Source organism: Melanerpes formicivorus, unplaced genomic scaffold (assembly GCF_026170545.1).
Source record: "Melanerpes formicivorus ecotype bairdi unplaced genomic scaffold, bMelFor1.0.p_v2 SCAF_305, whole genome shotgun sequence".
Lineage (NCBI taxonomy): Eukaryota > Metazoa > Chordata > Aves > Piciformes > Picidae > Melanerpes > Melanerpes formicivorus.
In genome coordinates, this window is record NW_027142657.1 from 36,068 (window position 1) to 47,500 (window position 11,433).

The window sequence follows — 11,433 nt, forward strand, 5'->3', positions numbered from 1 at the left end:
GTTGCCTCTTGCCGCTACCCCCCGCCCCCCCCCCCGCTGCCGGTTTGCGCGGAGCCCCCCCTTCCCGCCGTTGCCTCTTGCCGCTACCCCCGCCCCCCCCCCGCTGCCGGTTTGCGCGGAGCCCCCCCTTCCCGCCGTTGCCTCTTGCCGCTACCCCCGCCCCCCCCCCGCTGCCGGTTTGCGCGGAAGCCCCCCCTTCCCGCCGTTGCCTCTTGCCGCTACCCCCCGCCCCCCCCCCGCTGCCGGTTTGCGCGGAGCCCCCCCTTCCCGCCGTTGCCTCTTGCCGTTACCCCCGCCCCCCCCCCGCTGCCGGTTTGCGCGGAGCCCCCCCGCCTGCCGTTGCCTCTTGCCGCGGCCACCACCGCCCCCCCCACACCCCCCGGCCCCCGTTACCGGTTTGCGCGGAGCCCCCCCTCCCGACGTTGCCTCTTGCCGCTGCTGCCACCCCCAGCTCCCCACACCCCCCCGGCTCCCGTTACCGCTTTGCACGGAGCCCCCCCGCCCGCCGTTATCTCTTGCCGCTGCCGCGACCCATCTCCCCCCCCCCCCGCCGCCGCTAACTGCCCCCCGAAGCCGCTAGCAGCTGGGCACCCCCCGCCAAAGCCGCCGCGGCTTCCCCTTCCCACATTGTCCCCTGGAGGGGGGATCGCGACGCGGGCTGCCGCTTCCCTCCCGGGCTGCCCGGCTGCTCTCTAACCCCTGCGACCGAGGCGGCGCTGTTAGGGCGGCCGTGCCGGTGCCCCTTGCCGCAGCTAGCCTCTCGCCGCTGCCCCTCCCGTCCGTCGTCCCCCGTCCCCAAAAACTTGCTGCTCTCCACGCTGGAGCCTGCACGGGGGAGGTTGCGCTCCGCTCCTCCGGCCCTAAAGCCGCCCTCGCCCGCCCCCCGGCTTGCCGCTTGGCTGGGCTGCCCGCCCGCCCGCTAATCCCCCCAACGCCCCCACCCCAAAAACACCCCAGCCCTACCGCATGCCGCTCCCCCTCTCCCCGCTCTCGCTGACCGCTGCCACCCCCCCCCCACCCCTCCCCCCCGAAACAAACCCCCCAGCCCTACCGCATGCCGCTCCCCCTCTCTCCCTAGCCTGCCCCCCCCGCCGTCGCTTGCTGCTGCTGCTGCCGCCGCCGCCGCCGCCGCCGCCGCCGGCGGGACCCGCCTCGGTCTGGTGGCGCGCGCTCGGAGATCCCCGGCTACCCGTCCGTCCGTCCCTCCCTCCCGCCCCGCCCCGGGGGAGGGCCCGGGGCAGCGCGGGCAGGCGGGGAGCAAAAAAAGGCGCGGGCGCCAAAAAACGTCGGGGTCCCGGGGTGGCGGAGGGGGGCGGCGGCGGGGGCGGCGGCGGGTACACGGCGCCGGGTCCAGGGCGCCGGGTCCAGCCCGTCCCGGGGCGGGGACAGGTGGTGTCGTCCGTCCCCGCCCCCGTAACCTGCTCTGAAGCATCCGCTTCCCGCCGCGGTTCGCCCTCCACCCCCCCGCCGCACACGCAGCTGCCGCTTCCCGCCGCCTCTGCCCCCCGCCCCGGGATCAACCACCCGCCGGGTCCAGCCGGTCCCGGTCCCGGGAACCTGCTCCCGGGGCCAGCCGGAGCCACGCCCCCTCCTCTGACGCTTCCAGCTGCCGCCTCCCCTCCCACCCCCCAAACTCACACTGGCCCTCGCCGGCCCGCCCACCCGCCTACCTGCTTGCCCGCCGCCGCTGGGTGGCGTGCCGGACACTCTCGCACACAGGTACACAGACAGGGACACAGGGACACAGGCACTCAGGCACACAGGGACACAGGGACACAGGGACACAAGGACACAGGGACACAGGCACTCAGGCACTCAGGCACTCAGGGACACAGGGACACAGGGACACAGGCACTCAGGCACTCAGGGACACAGGGACACAGGGACACAGGGACACAGGCACTCAGGCACACAGGGACACAGGTGGCGGGCCGGAGGCCGCTCTCCACTGTGTGGCAGGGGTCCAAGAGCCACCCCAGCCCAACCCAGAGGGTCTTTTGCACCTCTCTAGAGGCCACCCAGAGACTCCAGGCCGCAGCAGAAGCCTCTCCCGCACGCTCTGCAGGCTTCTCAGCCACCCCAGGCCGCAGCAGAAGCCTCTCCCGCACGCTCTGCAGGCTTCTCAGCCACCCCAGGCCGCAGCAGAAGCCTCCCCCGCACGCTCTGCAGGCTTCCGACCCACCCCAGGCCGCACCAGAAGCCTCCCCCGCAAGCTCTGCAGGCTTCCGACCCACCCCAGGCCGCAGCAGAAGCCTCTCCCGCACGCTCTGCAGGCTTCTCAGCCACCCCAGGCCGCAGCAGAAGCCTCTCCCGCACGCTCTGCAGGCTTCTCAGCCACCCCAGGCCGCACCAGAAGCCTCCCCCGCACGCTCTGCAGGCTTCTCAGCCACCCCAGGCCGCACCAGAAGCCTCCCCCGCACGCTCTGCAGGCTTCCCACCCACCCCAGGCCGCAGCAGAAGCCTCTCCCGCACGCCCTGCAGGCTTCTCAGCCACCCCAGGCCGCAGCAGAAGCCTCTCCCGCACGCTCTGCAGGCTTCTCAGCCACCCCAGGCCGCAGCAGAAGCCTCTCCCGCACGCTCTGCAGGCTTCTCAGCCACCCCAGGCCGCAGCAGAAGCCTCTCCCGCACGCCCTGCAGGCTTCTCAGCCACCCCAGGCCGCAGCAGAAGCCTCTCCCGCACGCTCTTCAGGCTTCTCAGCCACCCCAGGCCGCACCAGAAGCCTCCCCCGCACGCTCTGCAGGCTTCTCAGCCACCCCAGGCCGCACCAGAAGCCTCTCCCGCACGCTCTTCAGGCTTCTCAGCCACCCCAGGCCGCACCAGAAGCCTCCCCCGCACGCTCTTCAGGCTTCTCAGCCACCCCAGGCCGCACCAGAAGCCTCCCCCGCACGCTCTGCAGGCTTCCCACCCACCCCCAGGCCGCAGCAGAAGCCTCTCCCGCACGCTCTGCAGGCTTCCGACCCACCCCAGGCCGCACCAGAAGCCTCCCCCGCACGCTCTGCAGGCTTCCGTCCCACCCCAGGCCGCACCAGAAGCCTCCCCCGCATGCTCTGCAGGCTTCCGTCCCACCCCAGGCCGCACCAGAAGCCTCCCCCGCACGCTCTGCAGGCTTCTCAGCCACCCCAGGCCGCACCAGAAGCCTCCCCCGCACGCTCTGCAGGCTTCTCAGCCACCCCAGGCCGCACCAGAAGCCTCCCCCGCACGCTCTGCAGGCTTCTCAGCCACCCCAGGCCGCAGCAGAAGCCTCCCCCGCACGCTCTGCAGGCTTCTCAGCCACCCCAGGCCGCAGCAGAAGCCTCCCCCGCACGCTCTGCAGGCTTCTCAGCCACCCCAGGCCGCAGCAGAAGCCTCCCCCGCACGCTCTGCAGGCTTCTCAGCCACCCCAGGCCCCAACAGAAGCCTCTCCCGCACGCTCTGCAGGCTTCCGACCCACCCCAGGCCGCACCAGAAGCCTCCCCCGCACGCTCTGCAGGCTTCCGTCCCACCCCAGGCCGCACCAGAAGCCTCCCCCGCACGCTCTGCAGGCTTCTCAGCCACCCCAGGCCGCACCAGAAGCCTCCCCCGCACGCTCTGCAGGCTTCTCAGCCACCCCAGGCCGCAGCAGAAGCCTCCCCCGCACGCTCTGCAGGCTTCTCAGCCACCCCAGGCCGCAGCAGAAGCCTCCCCCGCACGCTCTGCAGGCTTCTCAGCCACCCCAGGCCCCAACAGAAGCCTCTCCCGCACGCTCTGCAGGCTTCCGACCCACCCCAGGCCGCAGCAGAAGCCTCTCCCGCACGCTCTGCAGGCTTCCGACCCACCCCAGGCCGCACCAGAAGCCTCCCCCGCACGCTCTGCAGGCTTCCGTCCCACCCCAGGCCGCACCAGAAGCCTCCCCCGCACGCTCTGCAGGCTTCCGTCCCACCCCAGGCCGCACCAGAAGCCTCCCCCGCACGCTCTGCAGGCTTCTCAGCCACCCCAGGCCGCAGCAGAAGCCTCCCCCGCACGCTCTGCAGGCTTCTCAGCCACCCCAGGCCGCAGCAGAAGCCTCCCCCGCACGCTCTGCAGGCTTCTCAGCCACCCCAGGCCGCAGCAGAAGCCTCCCCCGCACGCTCTGCAGGCTTCTCAGCCACCCCAGGCCCCAACAGAAGCCTCTCCCGCACGCTCTGCAGGCTTCTCAGCCACCCCAGGCCGCACCAGAAGCCTCCCCCGCACGCTCTGCAGGCTTCCGTCCCACCCCAGGCCGCACCAGAAGCCTCCCCCGCACGCTCTGCAGGCTCCCTTGTCTGCTTTGGAAGGCCTCCCATCCACTCCAGACCTGCCTGGAGGCCTCCCTCGACTGCTCCCGGGGCCCTCGAAGCCACCCTAGGCCTTTCTGGAGGACCTGCTCGACCGCTCGGGCGGCTTCTGACGCACCCTCGGCCATCCGGCGCCCAGCAGCTCCCAGGGCCAGGCACCGGCCTCCCCCCTCCGGCCGCCCCTGGGGCCGGGGGTGGCTCGGACTCGGCGCCCCCAACGTGTCGTCCCGTCCCCCCCCCGCCCCGCACCGCCGAACATTCGCTGCAGCCGAGGGCTTGCCGCTCGACGCCTACCCCACCCGCCCAGCCCCCCGCTGCGGCCCGGCGCTGCCCCGGCCGCTGCGCCCCGCCTCTCATCGCTCCCCCCACCCGGCAACCGGCCGCCGGGCACGGCAAGTCCCAGGGCAGGGAACAGGTGCTGCCGGGACCCCGTGCTGGCTGCCGGCTTCCCGGGGCTGCCCCGGGCACGGACAGGTCGCCCCCCCCGCCCCGGCGAATGTTCACCGAACTGGCTGCCGGCTGCCTTCGAGCACCCCCCGCCCCCCGCCACTATCGTCCCCCCCGCCCCCCCTCCGCCTCCGCTGCCGCTTCTCCCCGCACCGCCTCCACTGCCTCCCCCCGCCGCCGGCGAACGAGTCGCCGGATCCGTAGGGTGCCGGGAGCCCGAACGGCGAGCGGCTCCGGCTGCTGCCGGGACCGCGGGGCTTCGAGCCGCTCCGGCCGCGGCCGGGACCCCGTGCCGGAAGCCGGCATCCCGGGACGGCCCCGGGACGGCCCCGGTCGCCGGCCGGGTGACGTTCAGCGAAGCGGCTGCCGCCAGTCTTTGGGCCTCCCCCGTGCCGGGGCCGCGGGGCTTCGAGCCGGTCCGGCCGCGGCCGGGATCCGGGGCCGGACGATGGCTTCCCGGGCCGGTCCCGGTCGCCTCCCAGGTGACGTTCACCGAAGCGGCTGACGGCTGTCTTCGAGCCCCCCCCCCCCCCCCGCCTCCGCGGCCGCTTCTGCCCGCACCCCCTCCACTGCCTCCCCCCGCCGCCGGCGAACGAGTCGCCGGATCTGTAGGGTGCCGGGAGCCCGAACGGCGAGCGGCTCCGGCTGCTGCCGGGACCGCGGGGATTCGAGCCGGTCCGGCCGCGGCCGGGACCCCGTGCCGGAAGCCGGCATCCCGGGACGGCCCCGGGACGGCCCCGGTCGCCGGCCGGGTGACGTTCAGCGAAGCGGCTGCCGCCAGTCTTTGGGCCTCCCCCGTGCCGGGGCCGCGGGGATTCGAGCCGGTCCGGCCGCGGCCGGGATCCCGGGCCGGACGATGGCTTCCCGGGCCGGTCCCGGTCGCCTCCCGGGTGACGTTCACCGAAGCGGCTGCCGGCTGTCTTCGAGCCCCCCCCCCCCCTCCGCCTCCGCTGCCGCTTCTCCCCGCACCCCCTCCACTGCCTCCCCCCGCCGCCGGCGAACGAGTCGCCGGATCTGTAGGGTGCCGGGAGCCCGAACGGCGAGCGGCTCCGGCTGCTGCCGGGACCGCGGGGATTCGAGCCGCTCCGGCCGCGGCCGGGACCCCGTGCCGGAAGCCGGCATCCCCGGACAGCCCCGGGACGGCCCCGGTCGCCGGCCGGGTGACGTTCACCGAAGCGGCTGCCGGCTGTCTTCGAGCCCCCCCCCCTCCGCCTCCGCTGCCGCTTCTGCCCGCACCCCCTCCACTGCCTCCCCCCGCCGCCGGCGAACGAGTCGCCGGATCCGTAGGGTGCCGGGAGCCCGAACGGCGAGCGGCTCCGGCTGCTGCCGGGACCGCGGGGATTCGAGCCGCTCCGGCCGCGGCCGGGACCCCGTGCCGGATGCCGGCATCCCGGGACGGCCCCGGGACGGCCCCGGTCGCCGGCCGGGTGACGTTCACCGAAGCGGCTGCCGCCAGTCTTTGGGCCTCCCCCGTGCCGGGGCCGCGGGGCTTCGAGTCGGTCCGGCCGCGGCTGGGACCCCGTGCCTGTCGCAGGCTTCCCGGGACGGCCCCGGAACGGCCGCGGTCGCCGGCCGGGTGACGTTCACCGAGGCGACTGCCGGCTGTCTTCGAGCCCCCCCCCCCCCTGCCGGAGCCGCGGGGATACGAGCCGGTCCGGCCGCGGCCGGGACCCCGTGCCGGAAGCCGGCATCCCGGGACGGCCCCGGGACGGCCCCGATCGCCTCCTGGGTGACGTTCACCGAAGCGGCTGCCGGCTGTCTTCGAGCCCCCCCCCCTCCGCCTCCGCTGCCGCTTCTCCCCGCACCGCCTCCACTGCCTCCCCCCGCTGCCGGCGAACGAGTCGGCGGATCCATACCGTCCCGAGAGCCCGAGGCGGCGGCACCCAGTGCGGGTCCGGCCGAGGCCGGGACCCCGTGCCTGTCGCAGGCTTCCCGGGACGGCCCCGGAACGGCCGCGGTCGCCGGCCGGGTGACGTTCACCGAAGCGGCTGCCGCCAGTCTTTGGGCCTCCCCCGTGCCGGGGCCGCGGGGATTCGAGCCGGTCCGGCCGCGGCCGGGACCCCGTGCCGGAAGCCGGCATCCCGGGACGGCCCCGGGACGGCCCCGGTCGCCGGCCGGGTGACGTTCACCGAAGCGGCTGCCGCCAGTCTTTGGGCCTCCCCCGTGCCGGGGCCGCGGGGATTCGAGCCGGTCCGGCCGCGGCCGGGATCCGGGGCCGGACGATGGCTTCCCGGGCCGGTCCCGGTCGCCTCCCGGGTGACGTTCACCGAAGCGGCTGACGGCTGTCTCCGAGCACCCCCCCCCCCTCCGCCTCCGCTGCCGCTTCTGCCCGCACCTCCTTCACTGCCTCCCCCCCCCGCCCGCGAACGAGTCGCCGGATCCGTAGGGTGCCGGGAGCCCGAACGGCGAGCGGCTCCGGCTGCTGCCGGGACCGCGGGGATTCGAGCCGGTCCGGCCGCGGCCGGGACCCCGTGCCGGAAGCCGGCATCCCGGGACGGCCCCGGGACGGCCCCGGTCGCCGGCCGGGTGACGTTCACCGAAGCGGCTGCCGCCAGTCTTTGGGCCTCCCCCGTGCCGGGGCCGCGGGGATTCGAGCCGGTCCGGCCGCGGCCGGGATCCGGGGCCGGACGATGGCTTCCCGGGCCGGTCCCGGTCGCCTCCCGGGTGACGTTCACCGAAGCGGCTGACGGCTGTCTCCGAGCACCCCCCCCCCCCTCCGCCTCCGCTGCCGCTTCTGCCCGCACCTCCTTCACTGCCTCCCCCCCCCGCCCGCGAACGAGTCGCCGGATCCGTAGGGTGCCGGGAGCCCGAACGGCGAGCGGCTCCGGCTGCTGCCGGGACCGCGGGGATTCGAGCCGCTCCGGCCGCGGCCGGGACCCCGTGCCGGAAGCCGGCATCCCGGGACGGCCCCGGGACGGCCCCGGTCGCCGGCCGGGTGACGTTCACCGAAGCGGCTGCCGCCAGTCTTTGGGCCTCCCCCGTGCCGGGGCCGCGGGGATTCGAGCCGGTCCGGCCGCGGCCGGGATCCGGGGCCGGACGATGGCTTCCCGGGCCGGTCCCGGTCGCCTCCCGGGTGACGTTCACCGAAGCGGCTGACGGCTGTCTCCGAGCACCCCCCCCCCCCTCCGCCTCCGCTGCCGCTTCTGCCCGCACCTCCTTCACTGCCTCCCCCCCCCCGCCCGCGAACGAGTCGCCGGATCCGTAGGGTGCCGGGAGCCCGAACGGCGAGCGGCTCCGGCTGCTGCCGGGACCGCGGGGATTCGAGCCGGTCCGGCCGCGGCCGGGACCCCGTGCCGGAAGCCGGCATCCCGGGACGGCCCCGGGACGGCCCCGGTCGCCGGCCGGGTGACGTTCACCGAAGCGGCTGCCGCCAGTCTTTGGGCCTCCCCCGTGCCGGGGCCGCGGGGATTCGAGCCGGTCCGGCCGCGGCCGGGATCCGGGGCCGGACGATGGCTTCCCGGGCCGGTCCCGGTCGCCTCCCGGGTGACGTTCACCGAAGCGGCTGACGGCTGTCTCCGAGCACCCCCCCCCCCCTCCGCCTCCGCTGCCGCTTCTGCCCGCACCTCCTTCACTGCCTCCCCCCCCCGCCCGCGAACGAGTCGCCGGATCCGTAGGGTGCCGGGAGCCCGAACGGCGAGCGGCTCCGGCTGCTGCCGGGACCGCGGGGATTCGAGCCGCTCCGGCCGCGGCCGGGACCCCCGTGCCGGAAGCCGGCATCCCGGGACGGCCCCGGGACGGCCCCGATCGCCTCCTGGGTGACGTTCACCGAAGCGGCTGCCGGCTGTCTTCGAGCCCCCCCCCGCCTCCGCCTCCGCTGCCGCTTCTGCCCGCACCCCCTCCACTGCCTCCCCCCGCCGCCGGCGAACGAGTCGCCGGATCCGTAGGGTGCCGGGAGCCCGAACGGCGAGCGGCTCCGGCTGCTGCCGGGACCGCGGGGATTCGAGCCGGTCCGGCCGCGGCCGGGACCCCGTGCCGGAAGCCGGCATCCCCGGACGGCCCCGGGACGGCCCCGATCGCCTCCTGGGTGACGTTCACCGAAGCGGCTGCCGGCTGTCTTCGAGCCCCCCCCCCCTCCGCCTCCGCTGCCGCTTCTGCCCGCACCCCCTCCACTGCCTCCCCCCGCCGCCGGCGAACGAGTCGGCGGATCCGTAGGGTGCCGGGAGCCCGAACGGCGAGCGGCTCCGGCTGCTGCCGGGACCGCGGGGATTCGAGCCGCTCCGGCCGCGGCCGGGACCCCGTGCCGGAAGCCGGCATCCCGGGACGGCCCCGGGACGGCCCCGGTCGCCGGCCGGGTGACGTTCAGCGAAGCGGCTGCCGCCAGTCTTTGGGCCTCCCCCGTGCCGGGGCCGCGGGGCTTCGAGTCGGTCCGGCCGCGGCTGGGACCCCGTGCCTGTCGCAGGCTTCCCGGGACGGCCCCGGAACGGCCGCGGTCGCCGGCCGGGTGACGTTCACCGAGGCGACTGCCGGCTGTCTTCGAGCCCCCCCCCCCCCCCTACCGGAGCCGCGGGGATACGAGCCGGTCCGGCCGCGGCCGGGACCCCGTGCCGGAAGCCGGCATCCCGGGACGGCCCCGAGACGGCCCCGATCGCCTCCTGGGTGACGTTCACCGAAGCGGCTGCCGGCTGTCTTCGAGCCCCCCCCCCCTCCGCCTCCGCTGCCGCTTCTCCCCGCACCCCCTCCACTGCCTCCCCCCGCCGCCCGCGAACGAGTCGCCGGATCTGTAGGGGGCCGGGAGCCCGAGGCGGCGAGCGGCTCCGGCTGCTGCCGGGACCGCGAGGCTTCGAGCCGGTCCGGCCGCGGCCGGGATCTCGTGCCGAACGTCGTCTTCCCGGGACGGTCCCGGGAGGGCCCCAGTCTCCTCCCGGGTGACGTTCACCGAAGCGGCTGCCGGCTGTCTTCGAGCCCCCACCCCTGCCGTGGCCGCGGGGATTCGCCCCGGTCCGGCAGCTGACGGTTCCCTGTGCCGGACGCCGGCTTCCCGGGACAGCCCCGGGACACCCCCGGTCGCCTCCCGGGTGACGTTCACCGAAGCTGCTGCCGCCTGTCTTTGTCCCCCCCCCCCGTGCTCTCCCTCAGCCGGGAGGTAGACGTGCTCTCCCTCGGCGAGTAGACGTGCTCTCCCTCGGCGAGTAGACGTGCTCTCCCTGGGCGAGTAGACGTGCTCTCCCTGAGCGAGTAGACGTGCTCTCCCTGGGCGAGTAGACGTGCTCTCCCTCGGCGAGTAGACGTGCTCTCCCTGGGCGAGTAGACGTGCTCTCCCTGGGCGAGTAGACGTGCTCTCCCTGGGCGAGTAGACGTGCTCTCCCTGGGCGAGTAGACGTGCTCTCCCTCGGCGAGTAGACGTGCTCTCCCTGGGCGAGTAGACGTGCTCTCCCTCGGCGAGTAGACGTGCTCTCCCTGGGCGAGTAGACGTGCTCTCCCTGGGCGAGTAGACGTGCTCTCCCTGGGCGAGTAGACGTGCTCTCCCTGGGCGAGTAGACGTGCTCTCCCTGGGCGAGTAGACGTGCTCTCCCTCGGCGAGTAGACGTGCTCTCCCTCGGCGAGTAGACGTGCTCTCCCTCGGCGAGTAGACGTGCTCTCCGCGGAGATCGCGCTTGTCGCCAAGGGGTCGCTGTTGCGCTCTGCCTCCGCCTACGTCATCGTACAAGCCGGCGTGATTTCTGCGACCTGCCGCTGGGCGGAGGTCGGCTGGTTGTGCGCTCGCGGAGCTGACGGCCCTCCAGTTCCGTATATGAGGGAACGAGTGACGCCGAGCACTCCCAGGGCAGCGCTGCCGAGCGGCTGCTCCAAGCCACCCGCCAGGCGGCTGGGCAGGGGTCCGTCTGGCTTCTCGGTGGCTTTCCCCCCGGGTCAGAGAGGGGACCCGCGGGGCCGAGCAAAGGCGCGGCGGTTTGGAGCGGCCGCTGGCGCACCCTCAGCGGTGTTGGATGGGTTTCGCTCGTCCGTGAGCCGGAGCCCAGCCCGGGCTCGGCAACGAAAGAGGGGAAAAGAAAAAAAGTTGACGAGTGGCTGGCGCCGGCCACTGCCGAAGTGTGGAACCCCCAAAGCGAAGTTTGCCCGGTGGGGCACGGGGGCAGAGAAAGCCGGGGAGACGTGGTGCCGGCGTCGGTCCCACCAAGAATGGAAAGCAAGCCCGTCCAGGCACGGCGAGAGAGAGCCCGGTAAGGGGCAGAGAGAGTTCCCAGCACTGGACCCTCTTCACGGGGGTTCCCCCCCATGGCCAAAGCCGCAGCCCGCGGGGGCACGGCATCTAAGGGAAAAGCCAGCGGCGGTGACTGGCCACTCGTATGCTATGGAGCCCGGCATGGGGGGAGGAGGGCAAGCCGGTGCCCCAGCACGGCTTCCTCCTGGCTCCAGAGGGGCGCCCCGTGATGGAGATGTAACTCGGTGCAGCTTGAGGGAAAATGCAAGCCCACGTTTCGGGGAGGCAGAGGTGCCCTGTGAGCCGGTGCGGCCCGGTGCAGCTTGCCCCCCCCCCATCTCTGGAGGGCGCCCCGTTTGCTCCTCCGGCGTGTTGCCCGCACGCCGAGCCCCGTGCCTGCTGGCTGCTCCCGAGGGCGGTGGCGGGTGCGCGTGGCTGTGTCTGTCCCAGAAGAGCGAGGCCGTGGGGCCTCCGCTGGCTTCCTTTCCTTCTGTCCTTGTTGATCGATGAGGCCTTTCGGGTCGCGTCGGAAAGGGCCCCCGGCCGGCAGGGCAAGGGCGGTCTTCCTTTCC